Source organism: Mirounga angustirostris, unplaced genomic scaffold, assembly GCF_029215605.1.
Source record: "Mirounga angustirostris isolate CCGP_5_RB_7025 unplaced genomic scaffold, mMirAng1.0.hap1 SCAF_16, whole genome shotgun sequence".
NCBI lineage: Eukaryota > Metazoa > Chordata > Mammalia > Carnivora > Phocidae > Mirounga > Mirounga angustirostris.
In genome coordinates this window covers 24,712,361-24,739,808 of record NW_026991724.1, presented here as the reverse complement: position 1 = coordinate 24,739,808, position 27,448 = coordinate 24,712,361, and positions in this window count along the sequence as shown.

The window sequence follows — 27,448 nt, the reverse complement described above, 5'->3', positions numbered from 1 at the left end:
TAGGGACATGACTTCCTCCTCTCAAGAATGCAGGCATTGGTTTTAGCACATGTACATTGTTAGCTGACAGGAGGTACAAAAATGTAAGCCTGACCTTGAAGTCAAATGTGTTTGTTTTATAAACACCAAAAGCATTAGGGGAAAAAAATGTTAAGATTTAGAAACAATTCTCACTTTGTAACTTTTTCAAAGAGGGGGAAAGTGGTTAACCCTTCCAGATTCTGATGCAGTGTTGAACATCCAATGTTCTGGATATGGATGTGTTATTTCTCTCTCTCCTTGGCATCCCCTATTTGTCCCAACATAACATGCCATTGGCTTTTTCTCTTGCTTGGGGGGGGGGGGGGGCGGGGCGTTGGCAAGCAGCATATTGTTCATGTTGATCATGATAAATACCTATTTCTTCATTATAAAATAATTTGTAGTCCTCAGAATCCCCATCGAATCTACAGACTTGTCTTTGTTTTACAAAGCAGTGGCAAAGGATTGTACTTTCCTGATACCTTAATTAAGGCTAACTAGAAATAAATCATTTGCAAAGATTGCAGTAGGAATTTAAACCATATATTGGTAACTTTCCAAATTCACACAAATGAATAAGAAGAGTACAATAAAAATAAGCATGATGAAGTTCAAGCTTGTTTCCAAATCCAAGTAGATCTTCCAAACAAAGTTGAGGTTAGAGAACCAAATTGAACAGCTGAGAAGCAGAAAACAACCAATTACAAATCTACCATCTCTAGTGGCAAATTGTCGGAACCAGGGGATGGGATAAGGCATGATATGGGAGAACAAGCCTGAGTTTTGAAGTCAAACATAATTAGCTTTGAATCTCAGTTCTATTCTTCCTTAGCTTTGACTTAAGCCTATTACTCAAATTTTCTAAAGTCTGTTTCTTTTGTTGTTCTTTTGTTACAGAATGTAACATGTACCTCCCAAAGCTTTTGAAGAATCAAACCAGAAAATATAAGTAAAATGCTTAGCACCCGATCTCTGACACATAGTGGGTATTCAAATATTTATTCCTTCCCCCACCTCTTCTTTCAGGAAATCGCATTAATTCCTGCTACCTGTTCTTTCTACCATAACATTTTGCTAGTGCTAAATTAATCCTTCTCCATGTTAGTTTCTGACATGAAGGCTTTATCATTTCCCGTACTTCCTTTAATTGTGTTTGTGTGTGTGTGTGCACCCACATGCAGGGTCTTGCCTCCATTCAGTTGCTCTATTTTCAGAGTTCTGATGTAAGTTGTGGGGGCAACACAACAGTAAAATTTCAATTTGCAAAGGAAAAATATGACAGAAAGATTTCTTTGCAACTCTTCAGTGTCATCCATCAAGAAGTCACTGGTATGTTTTCAAAGGAAATAGCCTCCTTTTTTTTTTCCTGTGTGAAATAAATTAGAAAAGTGTGTTCCTTGAAAACTGCCAATGATGGGGAACTTCTTCTCCCATTATTAGAAGTCCATAGAATTATCAGACAGCTCTAATTATTTAAAAAAAAAAAACAAACCCAGAATCTTTGGAGTAAGCCAAGATTGTTGCATCAGAATGCAGAATTGTTAGCACTTATAAAGAGGCACTAAGAATAAGACAAGTATTTGAAGAACTGTCCGTTTACAGAGGCATTAAAAAAAAAAACAGCTCTCCCATACTTGCCATCTTCAGAATGAACAAAGATTTTTATTTATTTCCAAACTGAGTATAACTTTGGATGACACATATATGTTCTAATTCTGGCTTTACTAGCTGTAAGACCTTGGGAACTCTTACTGACTTTCTTCTTGATTCTGTTTCTACTTTCATAGAAAGTAAGATAAATGAAGTTGCATCTGGGCCATGGGAGATGCCCAGTAAATGGTTATATGTATTCATGTTTACCAACAGAACTGAGGTGATTATCTTCTCAAGATAATACATAGACAAAAGGTCTAAGTATTAGATATTTTAATTCTTAATTTTTCTAGTTGGGAAATTAGAGAACTTAATTCCATCAAGAACACCAAAGTAGTCAGTAGTGGAGCCAGGATTTAGAATCAAGCCCATCACCATCTTTCATACCATGAAACTGTGAGGGCACTGCAGAGTGATAAGGTGACAGGCACAGAGGTTTCTGAATGGTCTACCTTGGTTTTTAGCACCTCCACAGCCAAGTGTGAGGTAAGGGGAAATCCAGGCTTTATACAAAGAGCAATGTGGTAAAGCAGACTTTCCATATGATATTTGTGTACAATGAGAGGGAAGAATATTAAACATACAAGAAAGATTTGACATTCATCTGTCAGCTGTATTCCTGCAGCTTTTCATTCTTCGTTACAGCTTATTGAGATTGTTTTGGATCTTGGCTCTGTTGTTGATTTAAAATCCACATGTATGTGGTTTCCATAACTTTATCCAAGTCTTGGATCAAGACAGAGTCAAAGATGAGACACCATAGTGAAATCTATCACAAAGCACTTACTGAATGTGGTCTCAGTGAGCTGTAAGGCATGGTTTTCATATTCATGGTATATTTAGAAGCCCATTGATCTGAATCACAGACTTGTAATGTAAGCTTTTGCTGTTTGAAATAAAGGTATGTGACATCTGTGTCATTTACTTATATGAAATTTCTTTCAAAGACAAAGGTGGTAACCAATATTCAGAAACAAAGAGGTCCAGGAAACATCTGGTTTGTCAGTTTTATCCCTGGTATCCAGCACAGTAGCTCAAGCACATAATTGCTCAATTGATATTCATGAAATTAATTATTTTTATCAAGCCATAAAATTAGTTGTTATAGTCAGTACAGCATGATTTGTCCCTTTCTTCTGTTTTCATCTAAGTGCTTGCTATAGGGACTTTCATTAAATATGCAATGCCAAACAACACAAAACTAACTCATTATAAAATTCCTGAAAAAAATATTATGAATGAAGTCTGTTTTAGGCCATAATAGAGCTAGACCTTGACACTTTGCCCTGTGACCATCTGTCTTTTACTTCCATAAAACGAAATCTGAATTATGAGTCTTGGCCTCAGAGACCTTCTTGGAGAAATAACCACTGATATGTCATTTGCTTAAGATATATTCTGTCAGTCAATCCTCTAGATATTCCACTGAGGTGTGTACTATTTCTGGCCTAGTTTTACAGATCAATAAAATTAAGTTCAATTTGTGTTTATCGAGTTCTTCTATTGCTAAGTGTTATTTCTCATGATTTTGTCTTACTTATAGACCTTGTAGGAGTTTTGAAAGGTTTTAAAGGCTGAATATGAGAAATAAGTGATGAAAAATAAGTTTTTCATCAGTCAACTTTTCCTAAGCTTGGAAATGTCAATTTAGTGGTCATTAGGAGGGGGAATTTCAGGTAAAATAGAGATTTGGAAAATATAATTTAACCATTAGTAAATCCAGCCCCTTTCCCCCAAAGAAAGAAATTATCATGAAAAATGAAAATATTTAGTAATTATTATCACAACTCACAAGAGGAATCCATATTTTACAATGAAAACAAATATGTTAATAATTTCTCTGTTACTGGTTTCTATAAATATATTTGTTTTTATTTTCTTGTCATGAAATTACTATTTCATTAAAAAACATTTTCCAGTGATCTGTATATTTACTCTTTTGAGAGAATCATGCTTTTGTACTGTTTTCCCCCATTTTTCAATTTAAGGACAATCACTTGGAACTATGTTTTGACTTTTACCAGGATGATCATGGTTTATGAGTTAATATACATTATATTGATACACATTTATTTTTTTTTAAGATTTTATTTATTTGAGAGAGAGAGAGTGAGAGAGAGAGAGAGTGCACAAGAGGGGGTAGGGTCGGGGGAAGAAGCAGACTCCCCACTGAGCAGGGAGCCAAATGCCAGACCAGATCCTGGGACTCCAGGAGCCAAAGGCAGTCGCTCAACCAACTGAGCCACTCAGGTGCCCTGATACACACTTTTTTTAAATATTTTATTTATTTGAGAGAGAGAGAGTGAGTGTGCATGGGTGGGGTGAGGGGAGGAGGGAGAAGCAGACTCCCCATTGAGCCAGGAGCTGGATGCTGGGCTTGATCCAGAGACTCGGGGATCATGACCTGAGCCAAAGGCTTAACCAACTGAGCCACCCAGGCACCTGATACACATTTAAATTTATGAAAATATTTCAAAAAATTCTGATATGTGTAATTTCTAAAAAACATGGTCTCTAGAAGAATTCTTAAATTGAGTGTCACCCAATGCTTACTATAGTGTTTGCTAGATAGATAGATAGATAGATAGATAGATAGATAGATAGATAGATAGATGTAGAGATATATCAATTTTTTTTTTAAGAGAAGTCACAGAGAAATGAATGCTGGGGAGATACTAGCAAAGCAGCAAAGTTAGGATACATATCCCGTAGTTAAATGAGCATGCAGTGTAGAAAAGGGGTCACTTATAGGTTAATTCATTGAGTGGAAAATCTTTCCAGTCACTCATAGCTACTCTGAGTTCAATGGAAGTTTGCTTTGAAAACATTTTAATTGAGTGCTACTAGTTAACTAGAATTGGCTTTATAACATAGATGGTTCTTTCTAACTATTAGATAACATGAGAGTTTTACAACAAAATGATCACCACCTTTATTATCTGTGACATTTTGTGATGCAGATGTTTCATTCTTATGCAAAATGTAATAGATAATTGTTATAAAATACTATGCTGAAATTAGGCTGATTATTCTATTTGATTTAAAATGTCATGTAGTAAAGGTTATTTTCACTCATTAAGATTAAATGCAAGTGGCCATATGTTAGAACAATCTTTTGAATTGAAAGTATACTCAGCTGAAAATTGTCAACAAACTCAGAAATACCCAAAGAAAAATAGCATTCTTTTTTATTTGCCAAATCATCTTCTCTCAATTACAGTGTCATTATGTTGTATTCATGGATGACACTTCATTATGACAAATCTGATCTTGAAAACAGTAAATCATTCTATATATAAATTTGATGTCATTTTGATATTAAAAATTGTAAAATTTGTCAATACTCCAGAAATGGAATATCAGCGAACAGGATTATTGGTCTACTCAAATAATGATGTAACCATTAAGAGGATAACATTTTCCAATTGCAATTACATGCCCTAATTTTAAAGGGGCTATCATTTACAATAATTTGGCAGATTTGGTCCATATTTCTTTCAGAAATTCATTTCTTCATTATGCCTCAGAACAATTTATGGTGCATTTATGTTGGTGAAGATAATTTGCTTATTTTATTGTGAATGGAAATCAGTAATTACATACAATCCCATTTTCTGCAGACATAAAGTTAATTCATGGTAGTAATTTTATACAGAATATTAGTTTGTGTTAGTTATGATGAAAATGTAACTGTGGTAAATGCCTCCATTATAACTGAATTTCCTTGGACTTGACGGGAAAAGAAATGTTGACTTAATACTAACAATTCCGTAGATGATTTTCTGACAAGCCTGTGGATCAGCCATTCTCCTCACAGTATTTGGGCAATATTAGAACTGAGTCTGAATGCCACCTTCCCTGTTTCTATGCTTTGTGACTTTGGGCAAGGAACACCTGCAACATAGTAACAATTGTAATACCGATAGGGTGAAGTGAGAAGATAGATGTGCAATTTTAGTTTGTTTCCCATATTTATGGATATATAACCACGGTTTTAAAAAGTGCCTGACAATGAATTAAAAATATTTATCTCCACTCAATTCTCTGACTACAAAATGTTTATATTGGATGAAAGCATACAATGGGGGAGAGAGAGAAATGGGAAGGAAAGAAAAAAAAAGATGAAAGAAGGAAGGAGATAAGAGAGAGAAAGAAGAAAGGAAGAAAGAAACTTAAAAAAGGAAAGGAGAAAAGGTAATATTGAAAGCAATAAGAGAAGGATTACTTGAGTTTGTGCTTAGAATCTAATGTTAAAAACAAAACAAAACAAAACCCCCAAGAGGCCCAAAATAGAGTCATTTGTGCTAAACCCAAGGTCAGCAAAGCAGGATTTAGTACCTAACCTAATTGTAGTTTCATTCTCTACCATCAGTAGAATTTTAAACCAATCAGTCTGGAATTTCCTGATCAACACTAGTGAGGTAATTTCCATGATAAACTCCCACCCTTACCCCAAAGGAACATGATGTTGCCTAAAATAATCCTGTCTTTGGTTTATGACTTCCTTGTCCCTGCCCTCTTCTGTCTATAAAAGTCTTCCATTTTTTAAATCATTGTTACTCTTTTTTATTGATGTGTAGTTGCATACAGTATTACATTAGTTTCATTTGGGTGTATAACAATGATTCAACAACTAGAGTTACTGTCAACACAAGTGTAGCTACCATCTGTCACCCTACAACCACTATTACAATACCAGTGATGATATTCCCTATGTTATACCTTTTTTCCTTGTAACTCATACATTCCATAACTGGAAACCTGTACCTCCCACTCCTATTCATCCATTTTTCCCATCCCCCCTCCCCTCCCTCTGGCAACCATCAGTTCTCTGTATTTATGGGTCTGTTCTTACTTTTTTGTTGTTCATTTGTTTTGTTGTTTAGATTCCCCATATAAATAAAATCATATGGTATTTGTCGCTCTCTGTCTGACTTATTTCACTTAGCTTATAAGATCTTCTAGGTATACATACACACACACACATTCACACATACCACATCTTCTTTAACCATTCATCTATCAATGGACAGACACTTGGGTTGCTTCCCAATCTTGGCTATTATAAATAATGCTGGAGTAACTATAAGGGTGCATGTACCTTTTCAAATTCATGTTTTTGTTTTCTTTGGGTCAGTACCCAGTAGTGGGATTACTGGATCATTTCGTATTTCTGTTTTTAATTTTTTGAAGAACCTCCATACTATTTTCCAAAATGGCTACAGTAATTGGTATTCCTACCAACAGTGCACAAGGGTTCCTTTTTCTCCTTGTTCTTGCCAACACTTGTTATTTCTTGCCTTTTGATTCAAGCCATTCTGACTGATGTGAGGTGATAGCTCATTATGATTGTGATTTGCATTTCCCTGATGATGAGTGATGTTGAGTATTTTTCCATATGTTTTTTGGCCATTTCTATGTCTTCTTTAGAAAAATGTCTATTCAGGTCTTCTGCTCACTTTTTTTTTTTTTAAGATTTTATTTATTTATTTGACAGAGAGAGACATAGCGAGAGAGGGAACACAAGCAGAGGGACTGGTAGAGGGAGAAGCAGGCTTCCCACAGAGCAGGGAGCCCGATGTGGGGCTCGATCCCAGGACCCTGAGATCATGACCTGAGCCGGAGGCAGACGCTTAATGACTGAGCCACCCAGGCACCCCTTCTGCTCACTTTTTAATCAGACTGTGTTTTGTTTGGTATTGAGTTGTATAGGTTCTTTTTTTTTTTTTTAGAGAGAGTGTGAGTGGGGGGAGGGGCAAAGGGAGAGAGAGAATCTCAAGCAGACTCTGTGCCAAGCACAGAGCCCGATGTGCACCTCAGTCTCACAACCCTTATATCATGACCTGAGCCAAAACCAAGAGTCAAACACTTAATCAACTGAGCCACCAAGGCACCCCAAGTTGTATAAGTTCTTTATACATTTTGGATATTAACCCCTTATCAGATATATCCTTTGCAGATATCTTCTCCCATCCAGTAGGCTGCCTCTTAAAAATGGTTTTAAAATATTTATTTATTCGAGAGAGAGAGAGAGCGAGAGAGAGCATGAATGAGCAGGGCGAGGAGCAGAGGGAGAGAGAGAGAGAGAGAGCCAAACAACACATATTTTGCATGTTACATGTATTATATACTGTATTCTTATAATAAAGGAGGCTAGAGAAAAGGAAATGTTATTAAGAAAATTATGAGAAAGAGAAAACACATTTACAGTACTGTATTTATCAAAACCAATCAGTATATAAATGAACCTGCAAAATTCAAACCCATGTTGTTCAAAGGTCAAGTGTACTATATTCTCTTCTTGAGACCATTTTTTCTTTAATTTAGCAAATTGTGAAACAAAAAATTAGAAAATAAATTAATGTCATCTACTTCCTGAGGTGGTTAGGAAGATTAAATGAAATCATATATATAAAGTTCTTAAAACACACCAGGAATTCAAAAACTATAAATATGAGTTATGAAATATTTTTATGTGATTTTCTTTCTTTTCTTGGATCACCAAGATTTTGGGGAGAACAATACTTTCATGGGATAGTTGTAAATTACCATAAAAAAAACTCTTGGGTATTAAGTGGCCAATCTTTCCGACCAATGATATATATACAAATTCTTCTTATCCGGTGTTGAAAGAGCATATTTCTATTGTAGTAGAGCAGATAGGGGCCTTGTTAAAACAATTTGCTGGTGGAGGCAAATGCAGTTTTTAATTAATTAATAAACATATTCATGTTCATGTGTGTCTGTGTGTGTTTTCCACGTATATGGAATCCTGTTGGACAGCTTCTATTTGTCACAACTCTAGATCCACTGGCTATGTTCTCCTCCCCATCCTTTACCCTGGAAACCTGACCCTGTGAACTACATTGGTGATTTTCAAAGACCAGCATCATCATCACCAGGATTTCTATAGAATGTAAATTATTGGGCTGCACTCATATCTGCTAAAACATAAAATCTGAAATGAGGAGCAACAATATCTGTTTTAAAGCTATTTTGGGTTCCTGGACCCAGTTCTGCTATGTGTGTGTGTGGGGGGGTGGAATTCCACCCCACATACCACCAAGTGATGTCTCCTACAGTTTCCCCCCACTTCAGCCTTTAGTCACAAACCCAGGTTGTCATATGTGTTTCTGATGTACCGACTATAAATCAGAGGTTCCCACAACCCCTTCTTGAGTTTGATTAATTTGCTAGAGCATCTCACAGCATTCAGACATTTTACTTACTACATCACCAGTTTATTGTAAGAGGATATAATTCAGGAACCCCAGGTGGAAGAGATGCATAGGGCAAGGTACAGGGAAAGGATACAGAGCTTCCATGCCCTCGCCTGGCTCACCACTCTCCCCAATTCTCCATGTGTTTACCAACCCAGAAGCGCTCTGAACCCTGTTTTGGGGGAATTTTATGGAGGCTACATTAAATAGGCCCAATTAATTAAATCATTGGCCAAGGCCAGGGGGAGGGATTGGAAGTTCCAATCCTCTAATCACAAGGTTGGTTTCCCAGGCAAACTGCCTCTATCCTTAAGGTGCAAATGTCACCTTAATAACATAACAAAAGACACATCTTTGGCTCTCATCCCTTAGGAAATTCCAAGGGGTTTAGAAACTCTGTGCCAGAAACTTGGAGCAAGATCAAATGTATATTTCTTATTATAGGTCACAATATCACAAAGTCCTTTAAGTAATTCAGATGCAAGCTACAGTTTGGGAAATAGTGAAGTACATCAACAAAATTCCTTGGTTTCTGTCTGAGGTCGGCCAAGGAGGAGAACCTGCAAAAGACTGGAGGAAAGGAAGGTTGGTGTTTATCCTCCAGGATCTCTGTAGGATGACCTCAGCTGGCTGCATCACTCTACAGATGGTTAGGGCTCCTATCAGATTGTTTTAAATGCTTAATTCTTTCTCAGGGTTTTGGTCTCACTTCCCTCTCTGACCCTTTCAGTTATATGAGTGAAGGACATGTTGGCAAGGATGTGGAGAAAGGGGAACCCTCTTACACTGTTGGTGGGAATGCAAACTGGTGCAGTCACTCTGGAAAACAGTATAGAGGTTCTTCAGAAAGTTAAAAATAGAACTACCCTACCATCCAGCAATTGCACTACTAGGTCTTTACCCAAAGAATAAAAAAATACCAGTTCAGAAGGATTAAGCACCCTGATGTTTATAGCAGCATTATCTACAATAGCCAAATTATGGAAACAGCCCAAGCGTCCATTGACATTAATGGATAAAGAAGATGTGGTACCGAGAGCCTGGGTGGCTCAGCTGTTAAGCGTCTGCCTTCGGCTCAGGTCATGATCCCAGGGTCCTGGGATCCAACCCCACATCAGCCTCCCTGCTTGGCAGGAAGCCTGATTCTCCTTCTTCCCTCCCCCTGCTTGTGTTCCCGCTCTCGCTATCTCTTTCTTTGTCAAATAAATAAATATATATATATATATTAAAAAAAAATGTCCATATACACAGTGGACTATTAGTCAGAAAAAAGAATGAAATCTTGCAACATGGATGGAGCTAGATAGTATTATGCTAAGCATAATAAGAGAAAAACATGTTTTCACTCATATGATTTCACTCATATATGGAATTTAAGAAACAAAACAAATGAGCAAAGGGGGGGAAGGAAGAGGCAAGTCAAGAAACAAACTCTTAACTATAGAGAACAAACTGATGGTCACAGAGGGAATGTGGGTGGGGGGATGGGTTGACTAGGTGATGGGGATTAAGGAGTGCACTTGCTGTAATGAGCACCAGGTGTTGTATGCAAGTGTTGAATCACTATATTATACACCTGAAACAAATATTTTTTTAAAGATTTTATTTGAGAGAGAGAGAGTGAGCACGAGCAGGGGGAGGGGCAGATGGAGAGGGAGAAGCAGACTGAGCCACCCAGGTGCCCCAAGGTCTTTTATTAATTAATGAGAAAGACATATTGAAATCTTTGTAGTTGTAGATTTCTTCTTAAAGTTCTGTCAGTTGTTGCTTCATGTATTTTAAAGCTCTGTTATTAGGTTCATACACATTTAAGATGGTTGTACCATCTAGATTAATTGATCTTTTAACATAATGAAATGTCCTTCATTACTCATGGTAAGACTTTATGTCCTGAAGTCTATATTGTCTGATATTATAAAATGGACATGTCAGCTTTGATAATTTGTGTTTGCATGATATGTTTTTTTGGCATACTATTCCTTTTTTTTTTATCTGTGTCTTTATGTATGTGAAGAAGCTTTCTTTTGGGAAGCATATTGTTGGGCATTGTTTTCTTACCTATTCTGAGAATATCTGCTTTTTAATTGCCATGTTTAGACTATTTATATTTAATATAATTATCAATATGACAAAGTTTTTTTTTAAGATTTTATTTATTTATTTGATGGAGAGAGACACAGCAAGAGAAGGAACACAAGCAGGGGGAGTGGGAGAGGGAGAAGCAAGGCTTCCTGCTGAGCAGGGAGCCTGATGTGGGGCTCGATCCCAGGACCCTGGAACCATGACCTGAGCTGAAGGCAGATGCTTAACGACTGAGCCATCCAGGTGCCCCAATATGACAAAGTTTAAATCCGTAATCTCCCTAATTATTTTCTATTTGTACCATTTGTTTATTCTTCCTTCTCTCACCCCCTTTTTTTCCCTGCTTCCTTTTGGATTAATCAAATAATTTTAGTTTTTCATTTTATCTCCACTACCTCTTTGATTTTTTTTTCCTCTTTCAATTGTTTTGCTAGGATTTAAAATATGTTCTTACTAAAGAGAAACACCTGTACTGTACTTTTTTTTTTTTTTTTAATGTAAAATCTACACCGAACATGGGGCTGGAACTCATGGCCCTGAGATCAAGAGTCACATGCTCTACCGACTGTGCCATCCAGGCACCCCTGGACTGTACTTCTTTTTTACACATACTTGTTTTTTAATTCATCCATGTTGTTAAATATAGTAATATTTGTTACTTTTTATTGCTGAGTACTATTGCATAATATGAATATATTACAATTTGCCTATATGGTCAGTAGTTAATGGACATTTGGTTTACTACCAGTGTTTGGCTATTGTGAACAATGCTATGATTATTCACACATACAAATTTGCATGAATCTATGTTTTCATGTCTCTTGGGTAAACACATAGAAGTAGAATTGCTCTCTCTCTCTCTCTCTTTCCCTCTCTGTCAAAAAAAATAAAATCTTTTAAAAAAAAAAGTAGAATAGAATTGCCCAGTTGTTTGATAAGTACACATAGGAAATCCTCATTTTTATCAGAGTTCTAATATGCACATACATTTTTGTTAACATGAGCAATAGATTGAATGTTTGTGTCTCTCCCAAATTCATTAGTTGAATGTGATGGTTTCTCGTGTGATGGTTTTTGGAAGTGGGGCCTTTTGGAGGTGATTAGTCATGAAGAATGGAGCCTTTATGAATGGGATTAATGCCATTATAAGATGAGGCCAAAGAGCTAGCTAGCTTTCTTTCCACCATGTGAGGACACAGTGAAAAGAGAGTTGTCTGTGAACCTGGAAGCAGGCCCACATCAGACACTGAATCTGTCAGTGCCCTGATCTTGGACTGTTCTACCTCCAGATCTGTGAGAAACAAATGTCTGTGTTTAAACCACTCACTCTGGTATTTTTGTTTTAGCTGACCTAATGAATTAAGATGCCCTGTTTTAGTTTATTCATACTAGTCCCCTGACAAGACAGTTCAGATTTCAGTTACAGTTGTATATTGTGATAATTGCATAAGGCATGTACTTCACTGGTACCTTACTTTAGTGCAATGATTACAGTATAAATACCAGAGGGACCTTATATTCAGTTACCACTCATGCCATTTCTTTCTTTCTTTTTTTTTTTTTTTAAGATTTTATTTATTCATTTGACAGAGAGAGAGTGTGTACAAGCAAGGGGAGCAGCAGGGACAGAGGGAGAGGGAGAAGCAGGCTTCCCGCTGAGCAGGGAGCCCAATGAGGGGCTCGACTCCAGGACCCTGGGATCATGACCTGAGCTGAAGGCAGACACTCAACTGACGCACCCAGGCGCCCCATGCCATTTCTTTCAAGTCTGTGCGTGGGTTGCTAAGTACACACCCAGACAGCAAACTTTGCAATCATGTTGTCTCTTGTCTCTCAGTGATAAAAACCATGATACATTTTACAAAAATGGGTAATTGAAAGAGAGAACTGACCAGTAAAGGTAAAAGTGCACCAAAGAAAAAATGATAAAGTTGAAAGTGAAATTCAAATGAAATATAAGTGAAATTATAGAAGAAAGAGCTGCTCATGGGTATGTTGCTTTGTTGCTGCCATTCAAGAGATTTGAGATATGCAGCCGTAGGAACTCAGTGAAGAAAGGAAACTTATCAACATAAATGAGAAAGTGATGAACAGGATCAAGATGTCCCAGAACTGACTGAAGCAAAAAATCTTCACATGACATTGAAATTGCAAAGGAAAAACTGTTGGAAGTTGATCTTAACTAAAAAGGGAATGTTACAATTTGCCAAGACATAGGAGAAAAAATGTTCATTTTGGAGTGTATGTTATACAGTGAGAAGAAAGCAAACACTGTTCAAATTACTACTGAAATATTTTTTATAAAGAATAAAATATTGTCATTCTCACCAATTCCAATATTTGAATTTACAATCTACAAAAGCATGTATTAGCTTTACCAGAGTTATTCCTTTTCATACACATTACAGTTGACTCTTGAACAACACAAATTTGAACTGTGTGTGTCTACTTATGTGGGTTTTTTTTTTTTTTTGCATACAGTGAAGTCCTATTAATATATTTTCCTTATGACTGTCTTAATAACATTTGCTTTCTTCTAGTTTACTGTAAAAACTACAGTGTATAATACATATCACATACAAAGTGTGTGTTAATCACCATCTATGTTATTGGTAAGGCTTTTGGTTCAACAGTAGGCTATTAGTAGTTAAGTTTTGGGGAGTCAAAAGTTGTATGTGGATTTTCAACTACATGGGGAGTTGGTGCCCCTAATCTCCACATGGTCAACTGTATAACTGAAAGTGAGTTTGTGATACTTTACAAAATCTTTAAAGGTCCTGAGCAGTAATAATCTTTCTTTGATTATTAAGATTATTTTGCACAGTTTCCGTTTTGTGGTCATTTTTATGGGCCTGCATTACCATACAAAGCCAGGCTGGATATAAGAACTTTATAAGATACTGTTATACTGTTTTCCAAATTGGTTGTACACTTTTGCATTCCTGTCAGCACTGTAAGAGATTTCCAGCTCTCTATATTTTCACCAATATTTTATATTGTCAGTCTTTCTAATGTTAGCTATTATGATGGATGACGGTAAGAAGCAGAGACCCACTGTGGTTTTAATTTGCATTTCTATGATGTCCTTTTTTTTCCTTATTGACCATTTGAATAGAGATGTCTTCAAATGTCTTACAATTTAATTATCAGATTGTCTTCTTGTTATTGACCTGTTAGGATTTTTTATATTCTAGATACAAAGCCTTTGTGGTATATATGATTTTCAAAAATTTTATCCCAGTCTATGACCTTCCTTTTTCTTTTTCTGATGATATATTCTGATTAGGAAAGCATTTAAGTCTTGATCAAAATGTGCACTTGATCTTGTTTTTTCTTTTATAGCTTATACTTCTTTTTTGTCCTTTAAAAAAAATCTGCATTTGCATAATTCACAGAGATTTTCTCCTTTATTTTTTTCTAGAAATTTAGTGATATTAGCATTTACATTTAGATCTATGATCAGTTTTGAGTTAATTTTTCTGTATGGGCTGAATAGGTTAAAGTAAATTTTTTCATACAAATTTGAAGTTTTTCCAGTACCATTTTTGAAAAGACTTCCCATTGAATTACCTTGCCACATTTGTCAAAAATCAATTGGCCATAGAGGTGATAATCATTAAAATGGCATTGTAGGAGACCAGGGCCTCTGTCCCCACACAAACATCTATTGGGAGAGATGATGGAGGTATAAGCTAACACTATAGTGATAATCGTTTTGCAATATGTGTTTAAGTGTATCAAACTAACATGTTGTATACATTAAACATGCACCATGCTATATGTCAATTGTATCTCAATTTTTAGTACTTTGAATTTATTACTCTGTTCCATTGATCTATTTGTCTATCCTTAGGCTAACGCCATAGTCTTGGTTATTGTAAATTTTTACAACTTTATTTTGAATGGAAGGTAGTGTAAGTAGTTGACTTTTCTTCTTTTTAAAGATCGTTTTAGTTATTGTAAACGCATTGCTTTTTTGTATGAATTTTAGAATCAGATTTTAAATTTCTATGGAAAGTCTTCTTGGGATTTTGTTAGGAATTGCACTGGCATATTAATAATAATGTGTTTCTAATCCATTAACATGGTATATCTCACCAATATTTTAATTCTTTTATAAATTTCCCCAGTCTTTTGTAGGTTTTTTTGTGTAGTGGTCTTACACATTTTTGGGTAAACCTAATCCTACATGGTTTAGAATTTCTGATGCTATTGTAAATGACACTTCTTATTTGATTTGCCAGTTGTTCATGGAACTAAATTTTATGTTGCCCTCAGTTTGTGGTATTCATTAATTCACTTGTTAGTTCTAGAAGTTAATTCAGAGCTTCTTTGTGATTTCTATATATGTACTAAAGGACAGTTTACATCTCTTCTGATTTTATACTTGAATATTTACGCACTTTCTTTATTTTCCTTGTGTTATTGTTACACTGGGTAGGACATCTGGGCCAATGTTAAATAGCAGTGGTCAGGACAGCCAATCTTAACCTACTCCTGATATGGAGGGAAATTGTTATTCTTTCAATATTAAATGTGATGTTCATAGTAGAAGTTTCATAGATGTCTTTATCTAGCTGAAGAAATCCCCCTCACCTTTATTTTTTTCCTACTTTGCTATGAGTTTTTTTTTTTAATCATGAATGTAGTTTAAATTTTGTCAAATTTTTTTCTGCAGTTCACATAATCATATTATTTTCTTCTTTATTCTATTAATGTAAATAACATTGATTTTCAGTGTTAAAGTGGACTGCAATTCAAAGATAAATCCAAATTGGTCATTTTATTTATTTTTATATATTGTTGGGTTCAACCTGCTAATATTTTGTAAATTATGTCTGAGGTTATTAGTTTGGAACTTTATTTACTTGTTCTGTGCTTGTCTAGTTTTCCTATCAAGGTTATGCTCACCTCATAAAATTAAAATGAGTTTCCTCCTCCACTGTTTTCTGAGTTTGTTTAAGATTGATAGGATTTCTTCCAGTAATGTTTTCTAGAACTCAACAGTGAAGCCATCTGCACCTGAAGATTTCTTTGTGAGAAGATTATTAATTTAAAAAATTCAATGTCTTTAACAAATGCATCAGTCCATTAATGTGTGTTTTTCAATAAATGTGTCCTTTTTATATGGGTTGTCAAATTTATAGCTATTAAGTTGCTCATAATTATAATTTCAATATTGATGTTGCTTCGTTCTTTTCTGATACTGTGTTGTTGTTTTTTTAATCAGTCTAGTTATGACCTTATTAAGCTGATTTTATTTTATTTTATTTGGGGATAATATTTCCATACCGTTAACGACTGATTTCATTGATTTTTTTCTGTTAGTTGCCCGTTTCTGTTTCTTTTCTTTCCCTTTCATCTTTATTAGTTGCTTTTGTTTGGGATTAATTTTAATAGTTAATTCATTTTTACCAGGCTTTTATGGTTAACATTTGGATAATTAATTTTAGGCCTTTTATCTTTTTTATTAAAAACGATTGAAACTATAGTTTTCCCTATAAGCACCACTACTATGATACCCCATATATGCATATATGCCTTTTTAATTATCATTCAGTTCTAAGTATCTTCTAATCTTGTTAACTCTTGTTTCAACCATGAGTTATTTATGAGTGTGTTGCTGACTTTCCCAGTGTTTTGAGATTTTCTATATCTTTTTTTTCTGTGCCTAATTTAATTCTGTCATACTCAGAGTACATACAATATGATGTCAAACCATTGGAACTAGTGAAACTAATACTATGGTCTATCATTTTGAATGTTCTATGTGACCTTGTAAAATACATGTTCAGCATTTGTTGTGCATAGTGTTCTATAAATATCAACTAGGTTCTTAGTTATATTTAAATCTTTTATATCCTGGGGTGCCTGGGTGGCCCAGTCATTAAGTGTCTGCCTTCAGCTCAGGTCATGATCCCAGGGTTCTGGGATTGAGCCCCACATCGGGCTCCCTGCTCTGCGGGAAGCCTGCTTCTCCCTCTCCCACTCCCCCTGCTTGTGTTCCCTCTCTCACTATGTCTCGCTCTGTCAAATAAATAAAATCTTAAAAAAAAAAATTTTATATCCTTACTGAATTCCTATTTTTTCTATCAATTACTGAACATACAGTGTGTGTCTTCTTATGGAATTGGCCTTTATTATTATGAAATGCCCTCTTTGTCTTTGAGAGCAAAACTTTCCTCTTGAAATCTATTTTATTTGATATTAACATAGATGTACATACTTTCTCTTGCTTACTCTTTCCATTTCTCATCTTTGACCTGTGTCTCTATGAATAAAAGATATCTCTTGTAAATAGCATGTAGTTGGGTCTCTCCTTTTTTTTTTTTTGTAATATAGTGTGAGAATGTCTTTTAATTGGACTTTGATAGATTTTTTGCATAATATAATTATTGACATGCTTTGGTTTATGTTTACCATTATGTGATTTTTAAATTATCTTTGTCCCATCTATTCTTTTTTTTTAAGTTTTCATTTAAATTCCAGTTAGTTAACATACAGTATAATATTAGTTTCAGGTATATAATATTACAATATTACAATAATACAATTCAGCACTTCCAAACCACACCCAGTGCTCATCACAAGTACACTCCTTAATCCCCATCACCTATTTAACCCATCCCCCCTGCCCACCTCCCCTCTGGTAACCATCAGTTTGTTCTCTGTAGTTAAGAGTCTCTTTCTTGGTTTGCCTCTCTCTCTCTCTTTCTCTCTTTTTTTGCCCCTTTGTTCATTTGTTTTGTTTCTTAAATTCCACTTATCAGTGAAATTATATGGCGTCTTTTTCTGGCTGACTTATTTTGCTTAACATAATACTCTCTAGTTCTCTCCATGTCTTGCAAATGACAAGATTCCTTTCTTTTTATGGCTGAGTAATATTCCATTATATGTATATACCATATCTTCTTTATCCATTCATTATTTGGTGGATACAGCTGTTTCCATAGTTTGCCTATTGTAGATAATGCTGCTATAAACATCAGTGTCCCATCTGTTCTTATTTCAGCCTCCTGACTTCTTTTGGATTAACCAAGTTCTTATTTTTACTATTCTATAAATGTCAGCTATTCACCATTTTAGTTTTATCTGTTTGTTTTACTTTCAGCTGTCATTCTAAGGATTATAATATTCAGTGTCAACATCTGCAGTCTATCTTTATTGGAATTTATCAACTTCACATAATATACCTCACTTTCCAACCATCTTCCTTTTTGTTCAGTTGTTTTTATTCTAATTCTACATTTATTATAAATCTCAATACATTCCTGTAGTTTTGCCTTAAGTAGTCAATTATCCTTTAAAGATTTCTTTTTCCCCACAGGGAAAGACTGGTCCTCTATATTTACACACCTGTTTACCAGTTGTCTTTTTTGTCACTTATGTGGACCTGATGTAGTGTCAGATATTACCTTCCTTCAGCCTGAAAAACTTGCTGTAATATTGCTTTTAGCTCCACTTTGCTGGTGTCAAATTCTCTCAACTCATACTGAAAATGTCTTTATTTTGCTTATATTTTTTTATATTTTTTTAAATTTTTAAAAAAATTTTATTTATTATTTGACAGAGAGATAGAGAGCACAAGTAGGCAGAGTGGCAACAGAGGGAGACAGAGAGGGGCAACCAGGCTTTCTACTGAGCAGAGAGCCTGACACGGGGCTCGATCCCAGGACCCTGGGATCATGACCTGAGCTGAAGGCAGATGCCCAACCGACTAAGCCACCCAGGCACCCCTTTGCTTATATTTTTAATACTATTTTCTCTGGACTTATAATTCAAGGATGACTTTTTTTTTTTAGTAATTTAATGATATTCAGTTGGCTCCTCCCTTGCATTGTTCTGATGAAACATCAGCACCCATTCTTATCCATGTTCCCTTTTGTATGTTTTCAACTTTCTCCATCTGGTTATTTTCAAGATTTTCTGGCTCTTCAGTTTTCAGCGATTTAAGCAACAGTGTGCTTAGATTTGTTCTTTTTGCTTATACTGTTTGATTTGTTTTGTGTCTCAAATCTGTGGGTTAATAATTATGTCAAATTTGGAGATGTTTTTCTTTCCAAACCTTTCTTTACTTTTTTACTTTCACATCCATTTCTTCTGTTAAATCCTTGAAGGTATTTACATGGCTGCTTTAAGTCACTACTCTGCTAGTTTTTACAATAGTGTCAGCTCGCAGTCTGTTTCTATTGATTGTTTATTCCTGGTTATGTGTTATAATTTTTTTAATTGCACCATATGTATAAAAAGCTAGATTTCGTACTGAAGAGCTTTCACTTTTGCTCTGTTGAGCCCTTAATTTACTGTTTGATCAGCTTAATTACACTGAAGCTAGTTTGGGGTTTTGTTAGGAACAGCATAGAGCAACTCTTACTCTAAGATTACATGAGCTCTATTTATAGGGAAAGGCTTTTTTGGGGGTTTTAATTGAATGACTGGGTATTCAGTGATATCTCTCTAAATAGCTGATTAGAACTCAAATCCATCCTAGTACTGTTTGACTTCCATAAAGAAAGCTGTTCTCTACCAGTTCTCACAGAGTCCCATCCTGCAAATAAGAAGTTAGTATTCAAGTGAAAACTCAAGAACATCACTATCCAGATAGCTGTTTCTCTGTCCCGCACATTTTTGCTTATTCAACAACCCCAAACTCCGATCTTCTGTTTCTTCTGCCCCATGAAACTCTTGCTGTCTGGCCACTTACTTCCTTATGACAAAGTTTGGAAAATGCCTCCAGACAGATAGAACCCACAGTAGATATGCAGTTCACATCCTGTATTTCCATTCTTTTTGTTGTCCAATGCCTACAAATAGCTGCTTCATAAATTTTATCCATTGATATGGTTGGAATGTATGTGGGCTATTCTAACTCTAGTCTTCACCAGAATAGGAATGTAGGCTATCCATAACTCTTGTCTTCCCCAGAATTGGAAATCCATTTTAATTACATTTACTTCCCATTAAATTTTGTTGAACCTATTCAGAATGCCTAAAATAATAGCCCTCCATTAGGGAGTCTCCCTTTGTTTATACAAGTAAAAGGACTGGATTATTTGGCCAATGTGGATAAATTTTCTGATAAGCATCAGTCACAGCAGGTTTTGAATATTTGTATAGTTTGAAAGTACAAAGAGTCTTTAGACTTGGCAAAATGAAACCTATGTGTTGTTAAGTGATTTGTCAGGGTTCACAGGACAGGTTTAGTAGGTGGAGATAGATGTGAGATGAAACCTTAGGACTTCCACATTCATTCTCAGAGCCTTCATTTTCTGGGCTGAAGTTAGAGTGAGGAAATAATAGGAAATAGCATGGGATGAAGTCATTTAAAGAATATCAGTGTCATCAGAGGACTTAATTGAAATGAGATCATTTCACACATTGCATCCTCTGCCTCAGATGGTTAAAAGAATATGTTACACTTTAACTCTCTGACCACCAAAGAAGAAAAACTACTGAAGTTTCCCTAAACTCTTTGTCATACAACAGCCAGTTTCTGTGTGACATTTTGTTGCTATTGGGTTTCTGTTGTCGTTGTTGTTATTGTTAAGTACCCACCATCACATATATCCACCAAAATACTTGCAAATGCAGAATAATTCTTTGGTTGTCATTGTTTGCAGGGGTAAATGCAAGACCTTATTTAAGGAATTTTCATTTCTTCATCTATTTAATATTTTTAAAAAATACTGTTTAGAAATAAGAGTTAACTATCAATTAAAAATAAAGGTATTCTAAGAAAAAAATTCTGATACGATATGCTACAACTGTAGAATGTTTTCTTGTTCTCCTTGAGAAGTTCTGATTTACATAATATTTTAACTATCATCCTTTTTTCTTTTAGATAGAAAATTCCCATGCTGGAGTTCTGAATGTGTAATATTAAAAGGCTTGGAATTCATTTCTTTTTCTTTTTTCTTTTTTAAGTTGCTAACTCTGAAGATATAAGAAACAGACTGACACTAACCACTTCAATGTTTTGCTTAGAAATGGAGCAATGGATTGTGCACAATGCAGTTCATTCATGTTGGCAAAGGACTGAACTCCTCAGGGATCCAAAGTGGCAACATTTCCCTTTTTACAATTTTTTCACAAATGTTGGACCTGTATTAAATAAAGTTTTTGACATGATGCCCTTGAAAAATTCCCAGCCTATTATCAGCCAAGTTCTAGCTAGTTCTAATTATCTTGTTTCACAATTTGAGGGACTTTTTTTTTTTTTTTGCCTCATAAGAAACTGCCAAACTAGAACTAGGGATGGTTTATCTAGAGGGCATGATGATTTGGTTGGCAGAAGCCATTTTCAGAATCTCCTGTGTACCTGAAATTAGACTTTATACTTTTGATGACTGAAAAGATGCCTCCAGCCTTCTAGGGGGTTGGTTGACCCTCCCTGCATATAACTGTGAAGGAGTTTTGCAAAAGTTTAACTGAAAATGATTCCACTGTAAACAAACATTTAATAGCAACAACTTATTTGACCTAAGTTAAAGCCCATTAGTAATTTCAAATGCTATGTATTAGAGTCTTTTCTAGAAGAGGGAAAAGAATGTTATGTGTTCTTAAAAGGCTCAGAATATTTCTGCCTTTAATAAGTACCTAACATGAACCCCAAATGATGATAAACAGTTTATATCTATTAATTCTGATCCTCACAGATAGCCATTTCATTGAGTTAAAATAGCTCCATTCTATACAGGAAAAAGAACATTAGAGAGATTAAAGAATGTATTCGTGTTCACACAGCAAATGATAGGACAGAACCCAAATGCAGATGTTAGTGAATGTGATCCTGATCTGACACCCTTTACATTATACAAATTAATTAAATAACTAAGAAGGTAAGAAAAATAACTTAATATCCTCCAAACTAGCCCTCTTCTTCACATTTATTTTTTTTCTTCTTCACATTTATTGATATTATTACCTCCTCAGAATCAAAAAATTTCAATGATCATTGCTTTTTCCCTTTAACATATCACCCTAATCACTGCTGTATTCAGTTCCTCTCCCTCATGTGCTCTTTGACAAAATAATCATTTGGACCATCTGATTTTTATACTGTCTTCCTTGAGTTCACTGTGTATGTTTTAGCCTCGATGTCCTCTATATGCTCTGTCTCCTTAAAATGTAACCCTCCTTACACTTGGTTAATAATCCTTAAGATTTTGGAGGGTGCCTGGGTGATTCAGTCAGTTAAGCATCTGACTCTTGATTTTGGTTCAGGTGTTGAGATAGGGACCATGAAATTGAGCCCTGCCCACGAGGGGCTCACCTCTCAGTGGGGAGTCTGCTGCAGATTCTCTCTCCTTTTCCCTCTGCCCCTCCCCCCACTCGCAAGTAATCTCTCTAAACAAATAAAAAATCTTAAAAAAATAATTTGTAAGATTTTAATTCTAACCTCTACTGCCTCCTCTTTCATCATCTCCTTCAAATCTCTCTCAAACCAACACAGTTTTCTGAGATAACACAATTATCTCAAAATAACACAGTTTTACATGCTTCCTGGTTTTTTATATGTATTTGTTCCTCTCCCATTCCCAGACTAAACCACAAGGTTGTGGAAGGTGGGTTTCCTATGCAAACAACATAGTATTGTAAACCCCCCAAAAAAGTGATGAGAATAAACATTTTCTGAACATCTTCTATACTTTGGTGAAGGCATAGGACTAATTCCTTAGGTATTATTTTAGTTAATTCTCTATAAAACATCCAATGTCGACCCTTGTTTTAAAAACTATGCGTGTATGATTCAAGGTGTTTTAGTACCAGATAATGAAGGGCTGAACTTTTTTTTTTTAAGCACTGTCTCTGTAATTCCAAACCTATGGTCATTCTATTATAGTGAAGAGCTTCTTTGACATTTCTGGCTATGTAACTTTTGTATTAATTCAATTTTATGGTGATAGAGGGGGGTTACAGGTCCAAATATTTTGACATAGCATGCCACTATGTATTGATATAATAAATTTAGAAACTCTAGAGCATGTATTATGAATTTCAGCACTTATTGACAAATTATGTAAATTCGAAGTAAACCACATTCTATGTAAAATAAGGAGTGTGGGAAATAGAATCAGATAATAAAAAGTGTGATATTAACATGCATCACTTCAACAATATAAGTAGTCTCATTACCAAAGCAAAGAAGTTATTCCAAAAAAGGTTTAATTAATTTGTAAAAGTACCAGACATTTCTGCTACTAAATTAAGACCATATACTCACTGAAATCTGTTTGAGTTCTTAAACCAATGGAAAAAAATATATAACCTTTGACTTTAAAGGAGATTTGAAGGCATGCAGTGTGGCCTGGGTGATAAATTGAAATCTTGTGTCCTTTTTTTTATTCATTCTTCTTCATTTTCTGTGGGTAGACAATGTTTACTAGCAAAACTGGCCCAGTAGACACACATACTAACAAGAGGTTATTCTGATGGGAGAGGTTTAGATTAACTTGCAAATCAAAGGGAATTGTTACCATGAGCAAGATGAGATCAGATTTACTTCTTTTTTTTTTTTTTAAGGTTTATTTATTTGACACAAAGAGAGAGACAGCTAGAAGGGAAACACAAGCAGGGGGAGTGGAAGAGGGAGAAGCAGGCTCCCGGCTGAGCAGGGAGCCCGATGCGGGGCTCGATCCCAGGACCCTGGGATCATGACCTGAGCCGAAGGCAGACGCTTAATGACTGAGCCACCCAGGCGCCCCCAGATTTACTTCTTTAAGCAAAGTTTCTGGAGTCTGTGTTTATGGCAGTAAATAGGTGGAGGACAACATAATTTACAATGAGAATGACAAAATGTAGAGGGAATAAATAGAGTTTTCTATCTTACTAAGTCTTAGAAACAGGATTTCAAAAAAAATAAAGTTGAAGATGCAGTTGATTTATTTGGTATTTTTTACATAAAATATATTGTTTTCTTAATATAGTCAATTTTTTTTAATTTTCTTTTTTTTTTTTTTGAGAGAGAGAGAGTGAGAGAAAGCAAGCATGAGTTGGGGAGGGAGCAGGGGTCAAGAGAGAGAGAACCTCAAGCAGGCTCCATGCTCAGTGCAGAGCCGGGCGTGGGGCTTCATCTCAGGACTCTGAGATCATGACCTGAGCCCAGCCAAAAGACTGAGCCACCCAGGTGCCCCCTCAATTGTATATTTTTTATCTAGCCAGAATATTTTATCTATTTGCCCCATATTATCCCCAGGGCTCACTGTTTGCTTCATATATTATATATATGAATGTTAAATATAACAAAATCTTTAAAATATTTTTAATGACTTTACTGAGATACATTTCATATAGCATACAATTTGATAATTTGAATTGTACAATTCACTGCTCTTTAGTATATTCAGCGTCGTGTGACCATCATCAAAATCAATTTTAGAATATTTCATCACTTCAGAAAGAAACCCTATCATGTCTAAGGCATCATATCTAAGATAATGTCATATTTAAGCAGTAATTACTAACATAACATCACAAAGGTTACTCCTGTGTTTACTTTTTCTAGAAGTTTTGTAATATTACTTTTATATTCATGTATCCTTTGGCATTTCACTTCCCATTTTCCTCCAGCACACCTAGCCTTAGGCAAATGCTAATCTACTATCTTTCTATAGATTTGCCTCTTCTGCACAGTTCATATAAATGGAATCATATACTGTCAGTTCTTTTGTGACTGGGTTCTTTTCATTTGGCATAGTGTTTTCAAGGTTCATCCATGTCATAGAATATATCAGCGCTTCATTCATATTTATGGCAGAATACTATTCCATTGAATAAATACATCACATTTTGTTTATCCATTCACCATTTGATGGACACTTAGTTTATTTCCATTTCTTAGCCATTATGAATAATGCTGCTGTGAATATTCATCTACAAGTTTTTGTTGGCTGTATGTTGTCATTTTGGGGTGTATATAGTAGTAGAATTGAGGAACTGATACACTGTTTTCCAAAGTGGTTGTAGTACTTTACAATTCCAACAGCAATGTTTCAGAGTTCCAATCTCCCCACATCCTCACCAATGCTTTGTTTTTTGTATTATAGTCATTCTGGTGAGTATGAAGTGGTATCTCATTGTGATATTGACTTGCAATTCCTGAATAACTGATGATATTGAACATTGTTTCAAGTGCATTAATTGCCATGTTTGTATCTCTTCCTTAGAGAAATGTCTATTCAGATTCTTCGCCCATTTTTATTGGGTTATTCGTCTTTTTATTTTTCATTTGAAACAGTTTTATATGTATAATCTGGGTAGCATTCTCTCATCAGCTGAATAATTTGCAGATATATTCTTCCAGACCATACCATGTCTATCCAGTCTTTTCATTTTGTCCTTTGATGCATACATTTCTAATTTCAGTGAATCCAACTTTTTTGGGGGGGGGTGGGACAGCAAAGCAAGATTTATTGAATGATAGATAGTAAAGTGGTAGTTACAAAGCTCTCAAGGAGGGAGGGGACCCTAGAGGGTTGCCCTTGGTGAATCCAACTTATCTGTTTTTTTCTTTTGTTACTTGAGCTTTTGGTGTCATATCTAAGAAAAAAAATTTCCGAATCCAAGATAATGAAGATTTATGCTTTGTTTTCTTCTAACAGTTTCACAGTTTTAGCTTTATATTTAAGTCTCTGATCCATTTTGAGTTAATTTTTGTATATGGTGTGAGGCAGGGTTCCAACCTCACTCCTTTGCATGTAAATACCCTGTTGTCTTAGCACCATTTTTTGAAAAGGCTCCATACTCCCATTAGGGCATTTTTCCATTTGTTTAGATCTTTAATCTCTTTCAACAATGCTTTGTAGTTTTCAGAGCTAAAGTTTTTACTTTTTTGTTAAATTTATTTCTAAGTTTTATTTCTTTAATGGCGTTACCAATGGAATTGTATTCTTTTTTAAAAGATTTTATTTATTTATTTACTAAAGAGAGAGAAAGAGAGAGCGAGAGCAAGTTGGGGGAGGGAGAGGGACAAGCAGACTCCATACCAAGTGCAGAACCTGATGGGGAGGCTGGATCTCAAGACCCAGAGATCATGACCTGAGCTCCATACTCTCATTAGGGATGCCCAACTGACTGACTGAGCCACCCAGTCTCCCCAGTTCTTAATTTCATTTTCAGTACATTCATTCAATTTTAGTATATTCATTACAGTGTATATAGAAATATAATACATTTTTCTATGTTGATCTGGTATTCTATAATTGTGCTGACCCTGTTTTATTCTATAGATATTTTGTGAATTCCTTAGAATTATCTATATACAAGATTATGTCATCTGCAGGAAGAGATGGTATTGCTTCTTTCTTTCCATTCTGGCTGAGTTTTATTTATTCTTATTGTCTAATTGCCCTAGCTAGAACCTCCAGCTAACATGGAATAGAAATGATAAGAACAGACATCTTTGAGGGTTTTTTTTATCTTTATAGGAACATGTTCAGTCTTTCATGATTTGGTATGAAGTTGAATGCAAGTTTTCCTTCAGTGCTTCTTATCAGTTTTAAGAAGTTTCATTCATTCCTATTTTGATGAATGTTTTTATCTTGAAAGTGTGTTGGATTTCATAAAGTGTCCTTCATTCTATTGACATGACATATTACATTAACTGAGTGTGGGGGTTTAAAACCAACCTTGCATTCCTAGCAGAAATACCACTAGGTCATTATGTATATTGCTTTTAAACATTGCTGGATTTAAATTACTAGTTTTTGAGGATTTTTGCACCTATATTTATAAGAGATTTAGGAGTACAGTTTTATTTCCTTGTGATATTTTTGTCAGGTTTTAGTATTAGGCTGATACTGGTCTCAGAGTGAGTGGCAAAATGTTCTTTCCTTTTCTATTTTTTGAAAGAATTTGTGAAAAATAGTACTAATTTACCTCTACATATTTAGTAGACTTTACTAATGCAGCCATTATCTGGATCTGGGCATTTTTGGAGAGGAAAGTTTTTAAATTGGTAATTAAATATCTTTACTAGTTATATGTTTAATTTATTCCTGAGCCAATTTTGGTAGTTTCCAGGAATTTGTCCCTTTCATCTACGTTACTGAATCTGTTGGCACAGGTGTTTGCAGTAATTTCTTATAGTCCTTGTTTTATTTTTATAAGGCCAGTAGTGATATCCACTTTCTGATTTTAGTTGTTTGAGTTTCCCCTCACTTTTTCTTGGTTTGTCAAGATAAAGGCTTTTCAATTTGGCTGCCCTTTTCAACGAACCATCTATCTCTTATGTTGATGTTCTGTATGGTTTCATTTTTTTATTCTTCATTAATTCCCTCTCTGATCTTTATAATTTTTTTCTTTTACTTTTTCATATTGTTTTCTCTTCCTATTCTCTTCAGGTGGAATGTTAATTTTTTTAATTTGATAAACTTTTTTCATAATATAGGCATTTACAGTTAAAAATTTTCTTCTAGGGCGCCTGGGTGGCTCAGTTGGTTAAGCGACTGCCTTTGGCTCAGGTCATGATCCTG